A 22,480-nucleotide genomic window follows, 5' to 3' on the forward strand; every position below is an offset into this window, starting at 1 on the left:
TACCTACCTCTGTGTCGTCAGTGCACTCGTCGTCCATAAGTAATATAATACTATACTATAGTATCCATCCATCTACATTGTATACCTGTGGTGGCTTTTTTTTTCTTCATACTAGTTTAGCAGTCTGCTGACAGTGTCCACCAGGTCCGTTATTATTATTATACAGTATATTATATATATATATATATATAGCAGTACGGTAGGCCACGGCTGTACCTACCTCTGTGTCGTTAGTGCACTCGTCGTCCATAAGTAATATAATACTATACTATCCATCCATCTACATTGTATATAACCTGTGGTGGGGTTTTTTTTCTTCATACTAGTTTAGCATTCTGCTGACAGTGTCCACCAGGTCCGTTATTATTATTATACAGTATATTATATATATATATATATAGCAGTACGGTAGGCCACGGCTGTACCTACCTCTGTGTCGTCAGTGCACTCGTCATCCATAAGTAATATAATACTATACTATCCATCCATCTACATTGTATAGCTGTGGTGGCTTTTAGTTGTGCGCATTAAAATATGGAGAACAAAAATGTGGAGGTTAAAAAAATAGGGAAAGATCAAGATCCACTTCCACCTCGTGCTGAAGCTGCTGCCACTAGTCATGGCCGAGACGATGAAATGCCATCAACGTCGTCTGCCAAGGCCGATGCCCAATGTCATAGTACAGAGCATGTAAAATCCAAAACACAAAAGATCAGTAAAAAAATGACCCAAAAATCAAAATTAAAAGCGTCTGAGGAGAAGCGTAAACTTGCCAATATGCCATTTACGACACGGAGTGGCAAGGAACGGCTGAGGCCCTGGCCTATGTTCATGGCTAGTGGTTCAGCTTCACATGAGGATGGAAGCACTCATCCTCTCGCTATAAAAAAGAAAAGACTTAAGCTGGCAAAAGCACAGCAAAGAACTGTGCGTTCTTCGAAATCACAAATCCCCAAGGAGAGTCCAATTGTGTCGGTTGCGATGCCTGACCTTCCCAACACTGGACGGGAAGAGCTTGCGCCTTCCACCATTTGCACGCCCCCTGCAAGTGCTGGAAGGAGCACCCGCAGTCCAGTTCCTGATAGTCAAATTGAAGATGTCAGTGTTGAAGTACACCAGGATGAGGATATGGGTGTTGCTGGCGCTGGAGTGTCACTGCAGTGCCACTCCTAGATGGGCCAGGTGTTTGTGTCGGCCACTAGGGTCGCTTAGCTTAGTCACACAGCTACCTCATTGCGCCTCTTTTTTTCTTTGCGTCATGTGCTGTTTGGGGAGTATTTTTTTGAAGGGCAATCCTGCGTGACACTGCAGTGACACTCCTAGATGGGCCAGGTGTTTGTGTCGGCCACTAGGGTCGCTTATCTTAGTCACACAGCTACCTCATTGCGCCTCTTTTTTTCTTTGCGTCATGTGCTGTTTGGGGAGTATTTTTTTGAAGGGCCATCCTGCGTGACACTGCAGTGCCACTCCTTGATGGGCCAGGTGTTTGTGTCGGCCACTAGGGTCGCTTAGCTTAGTCACACAGCTACCTCATTGCGCCTCTTTTTTTCTTTGCGTCATGTGCTGTTTGGGGAGTATTTTTTTGAAGGGCCATCCTGCGTGACACTGCAGTGCCACTCCTAGATGGGCCAGGTGTTTGTGTCGGCCACTAGGGTCGCTTAGCTTAGTCACACAGCTACCTCATTGCGCCTCTTTTTTTCTTTGCGTCATGTGCTGTTTGGGGAGTATTTTTTTGAAGGGCCATCCTGTCTGACACTGCAGTGCCACTCCTAGATGGGCCAGGTGTTTGTGTCGGCCACTTGGGTCGCTGAGCTTAGTCACACAGCTACCTCATTGCGCCTCTTTTTTTCTTTGCGTCATGTGCTGTTTGGGGAGTATTTTTTTGAAGGGCCATCCTGCCTGACACTGCAGTGCCACTCCTAGATGGGCCAGGTGTTTGTGTCGGCCACTAGGGTCGCTTAGCTTAGTCACACAGCTACCTCATTGCGCCTCTTTTTTTCTTTGCGTCATGTGCTGTTTGGGGACTATTTTTTTGAAGGGCCATCCTGCGTGACACTGCAGTGCCACTCTTAGATGGGCCAGGTGTTTGTGTCGGCCACTAGGGTCGCTGAGCTTAGTCACACAGCTACCTCATTGCGCCTCTTTTTTTCTTTGCGTCATGTGCTGTTTGGGGAGTATTTTTTTGAAGGGCCATCCTGCCTGACACTGCAGTGCCACTCCTAGATGGGCCAGGTGTTTGTGTCGGCCACTTGTGTCGCTTAGCTTAGCCATCCAGCGACCTCGGTGCAAATTTTAGGACTAAAAATAATATTGTGAGGTGTGAGGTGTTCAGAATAGACTGGAAATGAGTGGAAATTATGGTTATTGAGGTTAATAATACTATGGGATCAAAATGACCCCCAAATTCTATGATTTAAGCTGTTTTTTAGGGTTTTTTGAAAAAAACACCCGAATCCGACAAAAAAAATTCGGTGAGGTTTTGCCAAAACGCGTTCAAACCCAAAACACGGCCGCGGAACCGAACCCAAAACCAAAACACAAAACCTGAAAAATTTCCGGTGCACATCACTAGACACCATGAAACCTAGCTCTGCCTACAACTAACAAAAACAGAACACTGGGGTATATTTACTAAGGTCCCGATTTTGACCGAGATGCCGTTTTTTCTTCAAAGTGTCATCTCGGGAATTTACTAAACTCAAATCTCGGCAGTGATGAGGGCATTCGTATTTTTTTTGAAGTCCAACAAAAAAAATACGAATGAATACACCATCGGTCAAAACGCGGCTGTTTAAGTATGAATCTCGGTAATTTACTAAGAAGTGCAAAGCAAAAAAAAAACAAACACTGCCGTGAAAAAATACAAATCGTTAAAAAGTGCTAAAAAAAAAACAGACCTGCTTTTTTGAGCCGTGTTTGGATAGGCATGCACGGATCCATGAGATCCGTGCATGTATATCAGTGGGAAGGGGTGGGAAAGTGTTAATTTTGTGTAAAAAAATTGCGTGGGGTCCCCCCTCCTAAGCATAACCAGCCTCGGGCTCTTTGAGCCGATCCTGGTTGCAGAAATATGGGAAAAAAATGGACAGGGGTTCCCCCATATTTAAGCAACCAGCATCGGGCTCTGCACCTGGTCCTGGTTCCAAAAATACGGGGGACAAAAAGCGTAGGGGTCCCCCGTATTTTTAAAACCAGCACCGGGCTCCACTAGCTGGACAGATAATGCCACAGCCGGGGGTCACTTTTATACCGTGCCCTGCGGCCGTGGCATCAAATATCCAACTAGTCACCCGTGGCCGGGGTACCCTGGGGGAGTGGGGACCCCTTCAATCAAGGGGTCCCCCCCCCAGCCACCCAAGGGCCAGGGGTGAAGCCCGAGGCTGTCCCCGCCATCCAATGGGCTGCGGATGGGGGGCTGATAGCCTTTTTGTAAAAGTGATTGATATTGTTTTTAGTAGCAGTACTACAAGGCCCAGCAAGCCTCCCCCGCATGCTGGTACTTGGAGAACCACAAGTACCAGCATGCGGCGGAAAAACGGGCCCGCTGGTACCTGTAGTACTACTACTAAAAAAATACCCAAAAAAAAACAATACAGACACACCTTGAAAGTAAAGTTTTATTACATGCATCCACACAAACATACATACATACTTACCTTATGTTCACACGAGGGTCGGTCCTCTTCTCCAGTAGAATCCATGGGGTACCTGTTGAATAAATTCTACTCACCAGATCCAGGGTACCAGGCTCCTCGGATAATCCTTTTGTAATCCACGTACTTGATTAAAAAAAAAAACGGAGACCCGAGCCACACACTGAAAGGGGACCCATGTTTTCACATGGGTCCCCTTTCCCCGAATGCCAGAAACCCACTCTGACTGATGTCTAAGTGGGTTTCTTCAGCCAATCAGGGAGCGCCACGTTGTAGCACCCTCCTGATCGGCTGTGTGCTCCTGTACTGTCTGACAGGCGGCACACGGCAGTGTTACAATGTAGCGCCTATGCGCTCCATTGTAACCAATGGTGGGAACTTTCTGCACAGCGGTTGACCGAATGTGACCTCACCGCTGACCACAAAGTTCCCACCATTGGTTACAATGGAGCGCATAGGCGCTACATTGTAACACTGCCGCGTGCCGCCTGTCAGACAGTACAGGAGCACACAGCCGATCAGGAGGGTGCTACAACGTGGCGCTCCCTGATTGGCTGAAGAAACCCACTTAGACATCAGTCAGAGTGGGTTTCTGGCATTCGGGGAAAGGGGACCCATGTGAAAACATGGGTCCCCTTTCAGTGCGTGGCTCGGGTCTCCGTTTTTTTTTTTAATCAAGTACGTGGATTACAAAAGGATTATCCGAGGAGCCTGGTACCCTGGATCTGGTGAGTATAATTTATTCAACAGGTACCCCATGGATTCTACTGGAGAAGAGGACCGACCCTCGTGTGAACATAAGGTAAGTATGTATGTATGTTTGTGTGGATGCATGTAATAAAACTTTACTTTCAAGGTGTGTGTGTATTGTCTTTTTTTGGGTATTTTTTTAGTAGTAGTACTACAGGTACCAGCGGGCCCGTTTTTCCGCCGCATGCTGGTACTTGTGGTTCTCCAAGTACCAGCATGCGGGGGAGGCTTGCTGGGCCTTGTAGTACTGCTACTAAAAACAATATCAATCACTTTTACAAAAAGGCTATCAGCCCCCCATCCGCAGCCCATTGGATGGGGGGGGACAGCCTCGGGCTTCACCCCTGGCCCTTGGGTGGCTGGGGGGGACGACCCCTTGATTGAAGGGGTCCCCACTCCCCCAGGGTACCCCGGCCAGGGGTGACTAGTTGGATATTTGATGCCACGGCCGCAGGGCACTGTATAAAAGTGACCCCCGGCTGTGGCATTATCTGTCCAGCTAGTGGAGCCCGGTGCTGGTTTTAAAAATACGGGGGACCCCTACGCTTTTTGTCCCCCGTATTTTTGGAACCAGGACCAGGCGCAGAGCCCGATGCTGGTTGCTTAAATATGGGGGAACCCCTGTCATTTTTTTTCCCATATTTCTGCAACCAGGATCGGCTCAAAGAGCCCGAGGCTGGTTATGCTTAGGAGGGGGGACCCCACGCCATTTTTTTTTAACAGTTTTACAGTGCTTATTTAAAAAAAAAAAAAAAAGAACCCCAGCACGGATCACACAAATCCGGCCGAGATTCATTTAGAAAAAGTCGGCAGTGTTTTGCTAATCACTGCCGTAAAAAAACAAAAAAAAAAACACGAATGACATCGACATCGGAAAACCCGAAAATGCAGAATACGGCAGCTTAGTAAATTCGTCGTAATAAATTCAAAAAGTTGCAGTTTTACACTTTCGATGTCATTCGTGATTATTCTCCCACCAAATCGGGAGAATTACGAATGTTAGTAAATATACCCCACTGAGAGTAATTGTGATGTTCTAGTATACCTCTATTGTGCCTACAACTGATAACAGACATTATATAATTCTTATTCCACATACCATGTAGTTTATATATGCAGTTAGCCTCGAGTTTTGCACTGTGAAGTCCAGTGTAAATAATCCACAGATATCGCCTGATTTAGGGTTGGCCATCAACCATCGATGAGTAGAAACCATCGATTGCCTATGGTCAATGGTAATTAGTTTTATCATCTATCGTGGAGACCCAAATGATTCCCCAACAGGATGTTTTTTTTTTTTTTTATGCTTACTGAGTAATCGATAGAATCCATGGATCTGCAGACAGTGAGCTCAAGCCAGCAGATAGGGCAGTAACAACCTGCGGCTCTCCGGTGCTTGTTGAATTACATTTCCCATAAGCCACCACTATAGAGGAGAGTGTGTGATGGTGCATTCCAGGAGGTGGGCAGGGCCGGGCAGCTACTGGTCTCCTACGAGGTCAGCAGTGCAGAAAGAGCAGGAGCAGCTGTGGAGTCCTATGTCCTGACTCCTCTTGAATCACATGGAGCAGCAAGGCTAGTGCAGTGGCAGCCACCGGAGCTCGCATATCCTAGGTGCTCCGGTGGCTGTATAGTTGTATACCCTTGATGAGTCTTGTCATGTTATCCATTGATGGAAACCATCGATGGAAAACATACTGATGGTCATCTCTAGCCTGATTCTGATGTGCAAGCAAAGCAAAAAAGAAATCAACTGTGCAAAACCTTGTGCACTGCAGGTGAGGCAGGTGTAACATGTGCAGAGAGATTAAGATTTGAGTGGGGTGTGTTCAAACTGAAATGTAAATTGCAGTGTAAAAATGAAGCTGTCTAACATTTGTGAGCTACATGCAGCCAGTATTTACCATACACAGAAAAAATATAAATGTATTTGCTCCCGTTACATAGCAATATAGGGGGTCATTCCGAGGTGATCGTAGCTGTGCTAAATTTAGCACAGCTAAGAACATGTTCCCAGACATGCGGGGGGAAGCCCAGCACAGGGCTAGCCCGCCCCGCATGTCTGTCCGCCCCCCCCCCCCCCCTCCGCACAAGTACAAAAGCACTGAACAGTGGCGATACTTTTGTACTTGTTGAGTAACTCCCGGCCAGCGCTGCTCCTGCGCCTGGCCGGGAGTCGCTCGTCGCTGCCCCTGGTCGCAGCAGCTGCGTGTGACATCACGCAGCCGCCGTGGCCCTCCCCCCTGCGCGGTCCAGCCGCCCCTGCGTTTCCCGGACCACGCCCCCCAAACACTGCCGTGCCGCCCCCTCTCTCCCAGCGACTGCCTCTGCCTGTCAATCAGGCAGAGGCGATCGCTAGGGAATGTCGGCATTCGGCCGTCCGGCATGCATCGGTGCACTGCGGCACCGGCGCATGCACAGTTCCGACCTGATCGCTGCGCTGCGATAAACTGCAGCGAGCGATCGGGTTGGAATGACCCCCATAGTTTGTTCCAGACACAAAGTGCATAATTCAGAAACCTGATCGCAGCGGCAAATTTGTTAGCTAATTGGCAAAACTATGTGCACTGCAGGGGAGGCAGATATAACATGTGCAGAGAGAGTTAGATTTGGGTGGGTTATTTTGTTTCTGTGCAGGGTAAATATTGGCTGCCTTATTTTTATACTGTTATTTAGATTTCAGTTTGAACACACCCCACCCAAATCTAACTCTCTCTCTGCACATGTTATATCTGCCCCCCCCCCCTCCCCCTGCAGTGCACATGGTTTTGCCCATTTGCTAACCAATTTGCTGCTGCGATTAGGTATGAATTAGGCCAAAAGTTACTTGTTTTTTGTTTTTGTTATTGCCTTACTAGCAAATCTGAATAAGGCCCAATGTGAAGTGCAAGAGTGGTGAAATTATTCTGAACTCTAGAAAGTGCCAAAGAAGGTAGCAGGGCAGTGTAGAAGGTTGGTAGTGGCCATAGGCAAAGCATAGGAGGTTTTACGTGGCTATAATCAAAGTATAAGAGGCTGTTAGTGGTCATAAGCAAAGTATAGGAGGCTGTTAGTTGCAATAAACAAAGTATAGAGGACTATTAGTGGCCATAAACCAAGTATAAGAGGCCTTAAGCAAAATACAGAGAGGGCTGTTAGTCATACTTGCCGACATTCTGGCTGCTCTCTGCGGGAGAGGGCAGCCAGGTCGGCTCAGCAAGGGGGCAGGGGAGGGCTGTGACGTGGGGAGGAGGTGGACCGGAGGCGGGACGGGGGTGGAGCAGGGGTGGGATGGGGGCGGAGTTTCGGTGGCACATCCTTTAAGCCACGCCCCCGCTCTGTAATGCCGCGATCCCCGGCATTACACTGCAGGGGGCGTGGCTATGATGACGCGATTCAGCAAGAATTGCGTCATCAACTGCCCGGACCGCCCACTTTACACACTAAGTGGGCGGATGGGCAGGGGGACCCCTGATTCCGGGAGACTTGCCTGCTCTTCCGGGGGGCCGGGAGGGTCACCCGATTTTCGGGAGCCTCCCGGCCATTCCGGGAGAGTAGGCAAGTATGCTGTTAGTGTCCAAAAGCAAAGTATAGTATGTTGTTAATGGCCATAAGTAAAATATAGAGGGCTGATAGCAGTGGTGTAACTAGAATTTTTTCTACCCCAAGCCAAAACATTCTCTGCGCCCCCCATATTTGCCACTAGTAAAGTGATGAATCTGTGCGTGCCTAAGACTCGCAATGCAAAAGGGGCATGGCCTTGCTGAAATGGGCGTGGCTTTGCATAAAGGGGCATGGTATTGCAGGAAAAGACTACCTTATACTAGAGATGAGCGCCTGAAATTTTTCGGGTTTTGTGTTTTGGTTTTGGGTTCGGTTCCGCGGCCGTGTTTTGGGTTCGAACGCGTTTTGGCAAAACCTCACCGAATTATTTTTGTCGGATTCGGGTGTGTTTTGGATTCGGGTGTTTTTTTCCAAAAACACTAAAAAACAGCTTAAATCATAGAATTTGGGGGTCATTTTGATCCCAAAGTATTATTAACCTCAAAAACCATAATTTACACTCATTTTCAGTCTATTCTGAATACCTCACACCTCACAATATTATTTTTAGTCCTAAAATTTGCACCGAGGTCGCTGTGTGAGTAAGATAAGCGACCCTAGTGGCCGACACAAACACCGGGCCCATCTAGGAGTGGCACTGCAGTGTCACGCAGGATGTCCCTTCCAAAAAACCCTCCCCAAACAGCACATGACGCAAAGAAAAAAAGAGGCGCAATGAGGTAGCTGTGTGAGTAAGATTAGCGACCCTAGTGGCCGACACAAACACCTGGCCCATCTAGGAGTGGCACTGCAGTGTCACGCAGGATGGCCCTTCCAAAAAACCCTCCCCAAACAGCACATGACGCAAAGAAAAAAAGAGGCGCAATGAGGTAGCTGTGTGAGTAAGATTAGCGACCCTAGTGGCCGACACAAACACCGGGCCCATCTAGGAGTGGCACTGCAGTGTCACGCAGGATGGCCCTTCCAAAAAACCCTCCCCAAACAGCACATGACGCAAAGAAAAAAAGAGGCGCAATGAGGTAGCTGACTGTGTGAGTAAGATTAGCGACCCTAGTGGCCGACACAAACACCGGGCACATCTAGGAGTGGCACTGCAGTGTCACGCAGGATGTCCCTTCCAAAAAACCCTCCCCAAACAGCACATGACGCAAAGAAAAAAAGAGGCGCAATGAGGTAGCTGTGTGAGTAAGATTAGCGACCCTAGTGGCCGACACAAACACCGGGCACATCTAGGAGTGGCACTGCAGTGTCACGCAGGATGTCCCTTCCAAAAAACCCTCCCCAAACAGCACATGACGCAAAGAAAAAAAGAGGCGCAATGAGGTAGCTGTGTGAGTAAGATTAGCGACCCTAGTGGCCGACACAAACACCGGGCCCATCTAGGAGTGGCACTGCAGTGTCACGCAGGATGTCCCTTCCAAAAAACCCTCCCCAATCAGCACATGATGCAAAGAAAAAGAAAAGAAAAAAGAGGTGCAAGATGGAATTATCCTTGGGCCCTCCCACCCACCCTTATGTTGTATAAACAAAACAGGACATGCACACTTTAACCAACCCATCATTTCAGTGACAGGGTCTGCCACACGACTGTGACTGATATGACGGGTTGGTTTGGACCCCCCCAAAAAAAGAAGCAATTAATCTTTCCTTGCACAAACTGGCTCTACAGAGGCAAGATGTCCACCTCATCTTCACCCTCCGATATATCACCGTGTACATCCCCCTCCTCACAGATTATCAATTCGTCCCCACTGGAATCCACCATCTCAGCTCCCTGTGTACTTTGTGGAGGCAATTGCTGCTGGTCAATGTCTCCGCGGAGGAATTGATTATAATTCATTTTAATGAACATCATCTTCTCCACATTTTCTGGATGTAACCTCGTACGCCGATTGCTGACAAGGTGAGCGGCGGCACTAAACACTCTTTCGGAGTACACACTTGTGGGAGGGCAACTTAGGTAGAATAAAGCCAGTTTGTGCAAGGGCCTCCAAATTGCCTCTTTTTCCTGCCAGTATAAGTACGGACTGTGTGACGTGCCTACTTGGATGCGGTCACTCATATAATCCTCCACCATTCTATCAATGTTGAGAGAATCATATGCAGTGACAGTAGACGACATGTCCGTAATCGTTGTCAGGTCCTTCAGTCCGGACCAGATGTCAGCATCAGCAGTCGCTCCAGACTGCCCTGCATCACCGCCAGCGGGTGGGCTCGGAATTCTGAGCCTTTTCCTCGCACCCCCAGTTGCGGGAGAATGTGAAGGAGGAGATGTTGACAGGTCGCGTTCCGCTTGACTTGACAATTTTGTCACCAGCAGGTCTTTCAACCCCAGCAGACCTGTGTCTGCCGGAAAGAGAGATCCAAGGTAGGCTTTAAATCTAGGATCGAGCACGGTGGCCAAAATGTAGTGCTCTGATTTCAACAGATTGACCACCCGTGAATCCTTGTTAAGCGAATTAAGGGCTGCATCCACAAGTCCCACATGCCTAGCGGAATCGCTCCCTTTTAGCTCCTTCTTCAATGCCTCCAGCTTCTTCTGCAAAAGCCTGATGAGGGGAATGACCTGACTCAGGCTGGCAGTGTCTGAACTGACTTCACGTGTGGCAAGTTCAAAGGGCATCAGAACCTTGCACAACGTTGAAATCATTCTCCACTGCACTTGAGACAGGTGCATTCCATCTCCTATATCGTGCTCAATTGTATAGGCTTGAATGGCCTTTTGCTGCTCCTCCAACCTCTGAAGCATATAGAGGGTTGAATTCCACCTCGTTACCACTTCTTGCTTCAGATGATGGCAGGGCAGGTTCAGTAGTTTTTGGTGGTGCTCCAGTCTTCTGTACGTGGTGCCTGTACGCCGAAAGTGTCCCGCAATTTTTCTGGCCACCGACAGCATCTCTTGCACGCCCCTGTCGTTTTTAAAAAAATTCTGCACCACCAAATTCAAGGTATGTGCAAAACATGGGACGTGCTGGAATTTGCCCATATTTAATGCACACACAATATTGCTGGCGTTGTCCGATGCCACAAATCCACAGGAGAGTCCAATTGGGGTAAGCCATTCCGCGATGATCTTCCTCAGTTGCCGTAAGAGGTTTTCAGCTGTGTGCGTATTCTGGAAAGCGGTGATACAAAGCGTAGCCTGCCTAGGAAAGAGTTGGCGTTTGCGAGATGCTGCTACTGGTGCCGCCGCTGCTGTTCTTGCGGCGGGAGTCCATACATCTACCCAGTGGGCTGTCACAGTCATATAGTCCTGACCCTGCCCTGCTCCACTTGTCCACATGTCCGTGGTTAAGTGGACATTGGGTACAACTGCATTTTTTAGGAGACTGGTGAGTCTTTTTCTGACGTCCGTGTACATTCTCGGTATCGCCTGCCTAGAGAAGTGGAACCTAGATGGTATTTGGTAACGGGGGCACACTGCCTCAATAAATTGTCTAGTTCCCTGTGAACTAACGGCGGATACCGGACGCACGTCTAACACCAACATAGTTGTCAAGGACTCAGTTATCCGCTTTGCAGTAGGATGACTGCTGTGATATTTCATCTTCCTCGCAAAGGACTGTTGAACAGTCAATTGCTTACTGGAAGTAGTACAAGTGGGCTTACGACTTCCCCTCTGGGATGACCATCGACTCCCAGCGGCAACAACAGCAGCGCCAGCAGCAGTAGGCGTTACACGCAAGGATGCATCGGAGGAATCCCAGGCAGGAGAGGACTCGTCAGACTTGCCAGTGACATGGCCTGCAGGACTATTGGCATTCCTGGGGAAGGAGGAAATTGACACTGAGGGAGTTGGTGGGGTGGTTTGCGTGAGCTTGGTTACAAGAGGAAGGGATTTACTGGTCAGTGGACTGCTTCCGCTGTCACCCAAAGTTTTTGAACTTGTCACTGACTTATTATGAATGCGCTGCAGGTGACGTATAAGGGAGGATGTTCCGAGGTGGTTAACGTCCTTACCCCTACTTATTACAGCTTGACAAAGGGAACACACGGCTTGACACCTGTTGTCCGCATTTCTGGTGAAATACCTCCACACCGAAGAGCTGATTTTTTTGGTATTTTCACCTGGCATGTCAACGGCCATATTCCTCCCACGGACAACAGGTGTCTCCCCGGGTGCCTGACTTAAACAAACCACCTCACCATCAGAATCCTCCTGGTCAATTTCCTCCCCAGCGCCAGCAACACCCATATCCTCCTCATCCTGGTGTACTTCAACACTGACATCTTCAATCTGACTATCAGGAACTGGACTGCGGGTGCTCCTTCCAGCACTTGCAGGGGGCGTGCAAATGGTGGAAGGCGCATGCTCTTCACGTCCAGTGTTGGGAAGGTCAGGCATCGCAACCGACACAATTGGACTCTCCTTGTGGATTTGGGATTTCAAAGAACGCACAGTTCTTTGCGGTGCTTTTGCCAGCTTGAGTCTTTTCAGTTTTCTAGCGAGAGGCTGAGTGCTTCCATCCTCATGTGAAGCTGAACCACTAGCCATGAACATAGGCCAGGGCCTGAGCCGTTCCTTGCCACTCCGTGTGGTAAATGGCATATTGGCAAGTTTACGCTTCTCCTCCGACAATTTTATTTTAGGTTTTGGAGTCCTTTTTTTTCTGATATTTGGTGTTTTGGATTTGACATGCTCTGTACTATGACATTGGGCATCGGCCTTGGCAGACGACGTTGCTGGCATTTCATCGTCTCGGCCATGACTAGTGGCAGCAGCTTCAGCACGAGGTGGAAGTGGATCTTGATCTTTCCCTAATTTTGGAACCTCAACTTTTTTGTTCTCCATATTTTATAGGCAGAACTAAAAGGCACCTCAGGTAAACAATGGAGATGGATGGATTGGATACTAGTATACAATTATGGACGGACTGCCACGGTTAGGTGGTATAAAAAAACCACGGTTAGGTGGTATATAATACAATTATGGATGGACGGACTGCCTGCCGAGTGCCGACACAGAGGTAGCCACAGCCGTGAACTACCGCACTGTACACTGGTTGATAAAGAGATAGTAGTATACTCGTAACAACTAGTATGACGACGGTATAAAGAATGAAAAAAAAACCACGGTTAGGTGGTATATATTATAATACAATTATGGTTGGACGGACTGCCTGCCGAGTGCCGACACAGAGGTAGCCACAGCCGTGAACTACCGCACTGTACACTGGTTGATAAAGAGATAGTAGTATACTCGTAACAACTAGTATGACGACGGTATAAAGAATGAAAAAAAAACCACGGTTAGGTGGTATATATTATAATACAATTATGGATGGACGGACTGCCTGCCGAGTGCCGACACAGAGGTAGCCACAGCCGTGAACTACCGCACTGTACACTGGTTGATAAAGAGATAGTAGTATACTCGTAACAACTAGTATGACGACGGTATAAAGAATGAAAAAAAACCACGGTTAGGTGGTATATAATACAATTATGGTTGGACGGACTGCCTGCCGAGTGCCGACACAGAGGTAGCCACAGCCGTGAACTACCGCACTGTACACTGGTTGATAAAGAGATAGTAGTATACTCGTAACAACTAGTATGACGACGGTATAAAGAATGAAAAAAAAACCACGGTTAGGTGGTATATAATACAATTATGGTTGGACGGACTGCCTGCCGAGTGCCGACACAGAGGTAGCCACAGCCGTGAACTACCGCACTGTACACTGGTTGATAAAGAGATAGTAGTATACTCGTAACAACTAGTATGACGACGGTATAAAGAATGAAAAAAAAACCACGGTTAGGTGGTATATATTATAATACAATTATGGTTGGACGGACTGCCTGCCGAGTGCCGACACAGAGGTAGCCACAGCCGTGAACTACCGCACTGTACACTGGTTGATAAAGAGATAGTAGTATACTCGTAACAACTAGTATGACGACGGTATAAAGAATGAAAAAAAAACCACGGTTAGGTGGTATATATTATAATACAATTATGGATGGACGGACTGCCTGCCGAGTGCCGACACAGAGGTAGCCACAGCCGTGAACTACCGCACTGTACACTGGTTGATAAAGAGATAGTAGTATACTCGTAACAACTAGTATGACGACGGTATAAAGAATGAAAAAAAAACCACGGTTAGGTGGTATATAATACAATTATGGTTGGACGGACTGCCTGCCGAGTGCCGACACAGAGGTAGCCACAGCCGTGAACTACCGCACTGTACACTGGTTGATAAAGAGATAGTAGTATACTCGTAACAACTAGTATGACGACGGTATAAAGAATGAAAAAAAAACCACGGTTAGGTGGTATATATTATAATACAATTATGGATGGACGGACTGCCTGCCGAGTGCCGACACAGAGGTAGCCACAGCCGTGAACTACCGCACTGTACTGTGTCTGCTGCTAATATAGACTGGTTGATAAAGAGATAGTATACAATACTACTAATATACTGGTGGTCAGGCACTGGTCACCACTAGTCACACTGGCAGTGGCACTCCTGCAGCAAAAGTGTGCACTGTTTAATTTTAATATAATATTATTTATCATGTACTCCTGGCTCCTGCTATAACAACCTGCAGTGCTCCCCAGTCTCCCCCACAATTATAAGCTTTATATACAATACATTGATGTGCAGCACACTGGGCTGAGCAGTGCACACAGACTGAGTCACTGTGTGACTGTGTATCGTTTTTTTCAGGCAGAGAACGGATATATTAAATAAAACAAACAACTGCACTGTCTCTGGTGGTCACTGGTCACTGTGGTCGTCAGTCACTAAACTCTGTCTGCACTCTCTTCTAATCTACAGTATCACAGCAATCTCTCTCTCTCTCTTCTAAATCTAATCTAAATGGAGAGGACGCCAGCCACGTCCTCTCCCTATCAATCTCAATGCACGTGTGAAAATGGCGGCGACGCGCGGCTCCTTATATAGAATCCGAGTCTCGCGAGAATCCGACAGCGTCATGATGACGTTCGGGCGCGCTCGGGTTAACCGAGCAAGGCGGGAAGATCCGAGTCGCTCGGACCCGTGAAAAAAAAAGTGAAGTTCGTGCGGGTTCGGATTCAAAGAAACCGAACCCGCTCATCTCTACCTTATACCCCAGTATATACCTGCACGCCCAGACGTTGGCCACCACAGGAAAAAAAATAATCCTGATTCATGCCCCTTACATTATGTGTCATTTTTCATCCGTATAGTAATGCCCAGCATACATTATGCCACATACTGCAATGGCCCTTAGACATTATGCCACACACAATAATGCCCATGACACAATATGCCACACACCGTAATGCCCCCGACACATTATGCCACACACCGTAATGCCTGTGACACATTATGACATGCATCGCAATGTCCGTAATACATTATGCTACACACTGCAATGCCCCTGATACTTTATAGCACATACAATGCCTGTGACACATCATGACACACACCGCAATGTCCGTGATACATTATGCCACACGCTGTAATGTCCGTGATACATTATACCACATACCACCACAATGCCCGTGATATAGTATACCACACACCGTAATGCCTGTGACACATACCGCAATGCCCATTATACCCTATGCCACACACCGCAATGCCCGTTATACCCTATGCCACACACCGCAATGCCCGTTATACATTATGCCATACACTACAATGCCCCTGAGACATTATACCACATACCACAATGCCCGTGATATAGTATACCACACACCGTAATGCCTGTGACACATACCGCAATGCCCATTACACATTAAGTCCTACAGTAAGGCTTCTAATTTCTTTTAAATTACCTGTTCGTTGCCAGGGGTTTTATGCTCTTGGTTCCATGCACGGTGCCAGGTGTTTTCATGCTCAGAATGTCATGCTCATTGCCAGGGGTTACATGCGGTAGTTGTTATGCTTGTTGCCAGAGGTATCATGTGCTGGGTTTCAAGCTTGTTGCCAGGGCGTAATATTCGTTGCCAGGGGTTTCATTCACTGGGTGTCATGCTCGTTGCTAGGGGGTAATGCATGTTGCCAGGGATTTCATGAGCTGGGTGTTGTGCTTGTAACCAGGAGGTAATGATTGTTGCTAGGGCTGTGCTCCCAGTGCCACATATGCCCCAGTACCAGATATAACCCCACAGTGCCAGATACACATATGCCCCCAGTGACCCATATGCTCCCCAGTGCCAGCTACACACATACCCCCAGTGCCAAATATGCTCCCCCAGTGCCAGGTACACATATATCCTCAGTGCCAAATATGCCCCCCCAGTGCCAGGTACACATATACCTCCAGTGCCAAATATGCCCCCCCCCCCAGTGCCAGGTACACATACTGTATACCCCCAGTGCCAAATATGCCCCCAGTGCCATGTACACATATACCCCCAGTGCCAAATATGCCCCCCCCTCCCAGTGCCAGCTACACATATACTCCCAGTGCCAAATATGCCTCCCCAGTGCCAGGTACACATATACCCCCCCAGTGCCAAATATGCCTCTGCTGTGCCAGGTAACACCCTCCAGAGTCCCTGGGCTCCCCCGCTGCTGTTTTGGGAAGGAGCGGGAGGTCACAGCGTGCGCCTCTCCTGTGTATCCCTCCTGTGTCTCCAGCGGCGTGTCTGTCAAATGAAGTGCTGGTTCGTGAGCCAATCAGAGCTCACGAACCGGCACTTCATTTAACAGACACACCGCTACCGCAGGAGAACCAGGAGGGACACACAGGAGAGGCGCGCCCTGTGCCCTCCCGCTCCTTCCCAAAACAGCAGCAATCAATAGTGGCGGCGGGCAGTGCCTCCAATCGACCGCTGTGGCTGCGGGGGCAGTAGTTATGCCTCTGGCTGTTAGTGGCCATAAGCAAAGTATAGAGGGCTGTTAGTTGACATAAGCAATGTACTGGAGGCTGTTAGTGGCCATAAGCAATGTACTGGAGGCTGTTAGTGGCCATAAGCAAAGTATTGGAGGCTGTTAGTGGCCACAAGCAAAGTACTGGAGGCTGTTAGTAGCCATAAACAAAGTATATTGGGTTGTTAGTGTCCATAAGCATCTGCGACTCCTACTTACTTTTAGTAGGGTGGTTGCTGCTACCCCTGTGCCCAGAGAAGAGAGAAGACAGCTAGCCCCGGGTCCTGGCACATATGCATTGGATCTGGCAGGTGTTGTTACCAGTGCATGCGCAGATGCTACGGTGAGAATGAGCATGCGCAAACCCCCTAGCTTCTATGGACTGCATCGGCTGCAGCCCATATAAGCCAGGTTGGGGCTGGACAAAATACAGGGAGTGGCTTCCTACAGGAAGCCAGCTCTATGCTTATCGCAGCCCAATCTGGCAGTCCCAGAGGGAGGAAACACCTCCCAATGGGACTGGCTGTAGTTTCTGTGACTGACAGGTAGGAGTTCCAATAGGAAGTCACTGTGAAGCCAGTGCAGTCACGGGCTGTAGTCCTGCAGCCCATAGGTAAAATCCAGTACTGGCCATAAGCAGAGTATATTGGGCTGTTAGTGGCCATAAGCAAAGTATGTTAATTATTAATACTGTTTATGTATTATAATAATTGTGTTGAAATTATGTCCATCCATTATATAAGGGCATATTTGACAGAAATCACCCCAAAACATAAATTTTCTGGGAATACCCGCAAAATGTAAGAAACCCCAGGATGAATGTATGGGGGATGCTATATTGCTATATTTACCCCCTTTAGGGGGTCTATGTACTAAGCCTTGGAGAGAGATAAAGTGGACTGAGATAAAGTACCAACCAACCAGCTCCGAACTGTTATTTTTCAAACATTAAGGCAGATGTATTAAGCCTGGAAAGGGATAAAGAGGTTATAAAGCAGTGATAAGTGCAAGGTGATAACGCAAAAGCCAGTCAACTCTGAACTGTAATTTCTCAAGTCCATAATGATTAGCTGGTGAGTTATCACCTCACGCATACCTCCCATCTTTGTGGTTGAAGGCAGCGGGACTCCAGCATGGCGCTCTGTGAGCTGCTGGGATACCCCCAGTCCCAATATTAAGCAGAGCAGCGAGTGACAGGATCCTCCCAACTGCCCCCCCACTGTGGGACATTGCTGCCCACGGGTAGGACAGCAGGATAGTCCCAAAAAAACGGGACTGTCCCGCGAAAATCGGGAGCGTTGGGAGGTATGCCTTGCACTTACCACTGGTTTATCACTTCTTTATGCCTTCTCCAGGTTAATACATCTGCCCCACAGTCTGTAACGTGGCAGTTAGGAGCTGGTTGGCTGGCCTGGTACATTGGGGGAGGTGTATTATAGCAGTATGGATCATGCTGCTATAGCACTTCCTGCTTCGCCTAATTACCGAAGTGAAGCAGGAAGGAACATCGCCAACAGTAGCGGATCTTGCCACGGGCAGGCAGGACTTTTGCCCGGGGCGCCGCCTTCCGGAGGCCGCCGGCGCCATCCGGAGGGCGCCGCACCATGGCAAGATCCGCTGCTGTGCCCCCCGCTGTGTCCCGCTGTTTGTCCCGCTGGTCCCCCGCTGTGAAGGGAACTAGACGCTACGCGTCTAGTTTCCCTTCGTGGAGAGGACCTTTGCTGTGCGGTACGCAATGACGTCATCGCGCACCGCACAGCATTGTGGGACTGACAGACGCTAGGGGTCTGTGTATGACCTTTAGTGTCTGTGTATGCTGTGCTATGGGAGAGATGTCATGACGTCTCTCCCATAGATCCGAGGAGAGGACCTGCGCCGGCGGAGGTCTGCAGCGGTCAGGAGCGGGGATTGTAAGTATTTTTTTTGTGTGTGTGTGTGTGTGTGTGCAAGCGGCGCTACGCTACAGGGGGCACAATTGGGGGCACAACTCGACAAGGGGCGTAACTGACCACACCCCCTGTATGAAGCCACACCCCTATTCTCCGAACTAGAACATTAACATCTTGTCTGCTGAAGCGGGGGGAGTGAAAACTCTCTCCTCCAGTGAAGTCCACCGAGCACACAGCGCCTCAGCTCATGGCTGACACGCTGTGTCTCCCTGTCCCGGCCGGCTCCAGTGTACATGTGCGAGATCTCGCTGCTATCGCGAGATCTCACATGCAGGCCAGAGCCGGCAGCTGCCACAGCCAAGAATATCTGCAGCTGCCGAAATCGATAGCTGCAGCCAGAACAGTCAGTGCAACTGACCGTTCATACATTACCCTGCACATCGGTGTGATATCTCTTAGGGTGTGTACACACAGTGAGATATTTTCTTTCGATTTTGACTATATAGTCAAAATCGCAAGAAAAGTTAGTGCAGATCGCAAGGTGAAAGTCACCTTGCGATCCCGATGCGCAGTCCCGCCAGGTCGGCATCGCAAGAAAAGATAGACTGTGCAGGCAAGTCAATCCTTGCTAGATCGGTGTACTATCTAGTTCATCTCACATGTCAATGACATCTCACATAAGCCAAAATCGTAAGCACACATAGTCCATATCTCAAGAAAACTTAGTCATAATCTGTGCTATCTGGGCTCCAGGGAGTTCAAGGGAAATCGCAAGTGAAAATCGGGCATAGCAAGGATCTCACCGTGTGTACACACCCTTAGATAGTAGCGTCGATATAGACTGGGGCGCATAGCGTTCACACCTCCGCAGTAACACATTGGGAAGAAGCGGCCTCAGTGCACATAACGTGCGCTGATACCACTTCTCCATTATAACGATAGATAATATAGTAGATTTACCCCTTTATCTCTGTCCACTTTATCTCTCGCCAAGGTTTAGTACATCTGTTCCTCAGAGTCTATTAATGAGAGCCTTGTGGCATCTGTGCACAGTATTTCATTATTTCGTGTATATCTCAGTAATCTGTGTATCAGTAATATGTGTATCTCAGTAATCTGTGTATTTTATTAATATGTGTATCTCAATAATCTGTGTATCTCATTAATGTGTATCTCAGTAATCTGTGTATTTTATTCATATGTGTATCTCAATAATCTGTGTATCTCATTAATGTGTATCTCAGTAATCTGTGTATATCATTAATATGCGTATCTCAGTAATATGTGTATCTCAGTAATCTGTGTATATCATTAATATGCGTATCTCAGTAATTTCTGTATCTCAGTAATCTGTGTATCTCAGTAATATGTGTATTTCATTAATATGTGCATCTCAGTAATATGTGTATCTCAGTAATCTGTGCATCTCAGTAATATGTGCATCTCAGTAATCTGTGTATCTCAGTAATCTGTGTATATCATTAATATGTGTATCTCAGTAATCTGTGTATCTCAATCTGTGTATCTCGGTAATATGTGTATCTCAGTAATCTAGGTATCTCATTAATGTATATCTCAGTAATCTGTGCATCTCAGTAATCTGTATATATCAGTAATCTGTGTATCTCATTAATGTATATCTCAGTTATCTGTGTATCTAATTAATGTGTATCTCAGTAATATGTGTATATCAGTAATCTGTGTATCTCAGTAATATGTGTATCTCAGTAACCTGTGTATCTCAGTAATCTGTGTATCTCAGTAATATGTGTATCTCAGTAATCTGTGTATCTCATTAATCTGTGTATCTCATTAATGTATATCTCAGTTATCTGTGTATCTCATTAATGTATATCTCCGTAATCTGTATATATCAGTAATCTGTGTATCTCAGTAATCTGTGTATATCAGTAATATGTGTATCTCAGTAATATGTGTATATCAGTAATCTGTGTATCTCAGTAATCTGTGTATCTCAGTAATATGTGTATATCAGTAATCTGTGTATCTCAGTAATCTGTGTATCTCAGTAATATGTGTATCTCATTAATGTATATCTCAGTAATCTGTATATATCAGTAATATGTGCATCTCAGTAATCTGTGTATATCAGTAATATGTATATCTCAGTAACCTGTGTATCTCATTAATGTATATCTCAGTTATCTGTGTATCTCATTAATGTATATCTCCGTAATCTGTATATATCAGTAATCTGTGTATCTCAGTAATATGTGTATCTCAGTAATATGTATATCTCAGTAATATGTGTATCTCAGTAATGTGTATATCTCAGTAATATGTGTATCTCAGTAATGTGTATATCTCAGTAATCTGTGTATCTCAGTAATGTGTATCTCAGTTATCTCTGTATCTCATTAATATATGCATCGCATTAATTTGTGCATCCCAGTAATCTGTGTATCTCAGTAATCTGTGTATCTCAGTAATCTGTGTATCTCAGTAATATGTGTATCTCAGTTATCTGTGTATCTCATTAATATATGCATCGCATTAATTTGTGCATCTCAGTAATCTGTGTATCTCAGTAATCTGTGTATCTCAGTAATCGGTGTATCTCAGTAATCTGTGTATCTCAGTAATATGTGTATCTCAGTTATCTGTGTATCTCATTAATATATGCATCGCATTAATTTGTGCATCTCAGTAATCTGTGTATCTCAGTAATCTGTGTATCTCAGTAATCTGTGTATCTCAGTAATCTGTGTATCTCAGTAATCTGTGTATCTCATTAATCTGTGTATCTCATTAATGTATATCTCAGTTATCTGTGTATCTCATTAATCTATTTATCTCATTAATTAGTGTATCATAATAATTGTTGGACAGAGTTAGACAGCTGTGAGGAGACACCAGCTACAAGAAGGGATGGAATTCTAGCCCTGTTAGGTGGCAAGCCTTTGTAAACAGTCACAGTCAACACTTGTCTATGTGGTAATCCTTTAGGAATAATGGAAAGGTCACACTTAGTGATCACATTATTTTTACAAATCTTATGTACGCAACCTTAGCCCACCAATGTAATTTCCCTGCCACATGTATACTCACTGGGGCCCGTAATTTGATACAGTATATAGTACCAGTACGTTCTGAACTGTGGGAACAAATTTAGTACATTTAAGTAAGAGGAACAAAACGCGCTAACAGTACATCACACAAGCCACACTTTGGTTGGATTTGACTCCAAAGTGCCAGTGCCACTGATTTTATTACATACATCAATATTGCAGAGCCAGTTATGGAATAAGCATGTACAGTAACTTTATACTTATCTGTTACATGCAACTTTTAAATGACATGTACAATGCACAATGTATAAATAGGATATATGCATATACAGTAACAGGGCATGCCCACAGGATAACCATGTTGATGTAATATAGTAAAAAAAAAAAAAAAAACTGTAATCACTGAACAACATATTTAGTATTTACGAAGGAACAATACAGCAGAAAGTACCAAACACTTTTTCCCCTAATAGTACTCGTGCAGTGAAATGTAAAAATGATCTCTGGTACCGTCACAGAGCTACAATTAACACTGCAGGAATGAAGGAAAGACAGCAATGTAGTCCAGGAAGAAATTATATGCAGGAACTGAGCTGTGTTAAGAACAGGTCATGTAAGTAAGAGGGCAAAATATTAATTGTTACCACTTTTCCTAAATTGTAAGACTGAGTTTCTGAAAACTATAAAAGTATTTAACAGAGCGTGGCTGAAATAAGAAGTGTGCTTTACCTGGATTCAGTAAGTTTTACCGGCAGGCGGGATGCCGACTGTCAATATCCCGACAGCGGCAATCACGC

At 46.6% G+C, this 22,480-nt stretch overlaps 1 protein-coding gene across 1 annotated transcript in view; it reads right to left on the reverse strand.

Annotated features, from left to right (window-relative positions):
- The window catches only part of LOC135001496 (sarcolipin), a 79,816-nt gene that overhangs the window by 54,657 nt on the left and 2,679 nt on the right, over nt 1–22,480 (reverse strand). The gene's annotated exons all lie outside the window — the stretch shown is intronic.

Source organism: Pseudophryne corroboree, chromosome 2 (assembly GCF_028390025.1).
Source record: "Pseudophryne corroboree isolate aPseCor3 chromosome 2, aPseCor3.hap2, whole genome shotgun sequence".
Lineage (NCBI taxonomy): Eukaryota > Metazoa > Chordata > Amphibia > Anura > Myobatrachidae > Pseudophryne > Pseudophryne corroboree.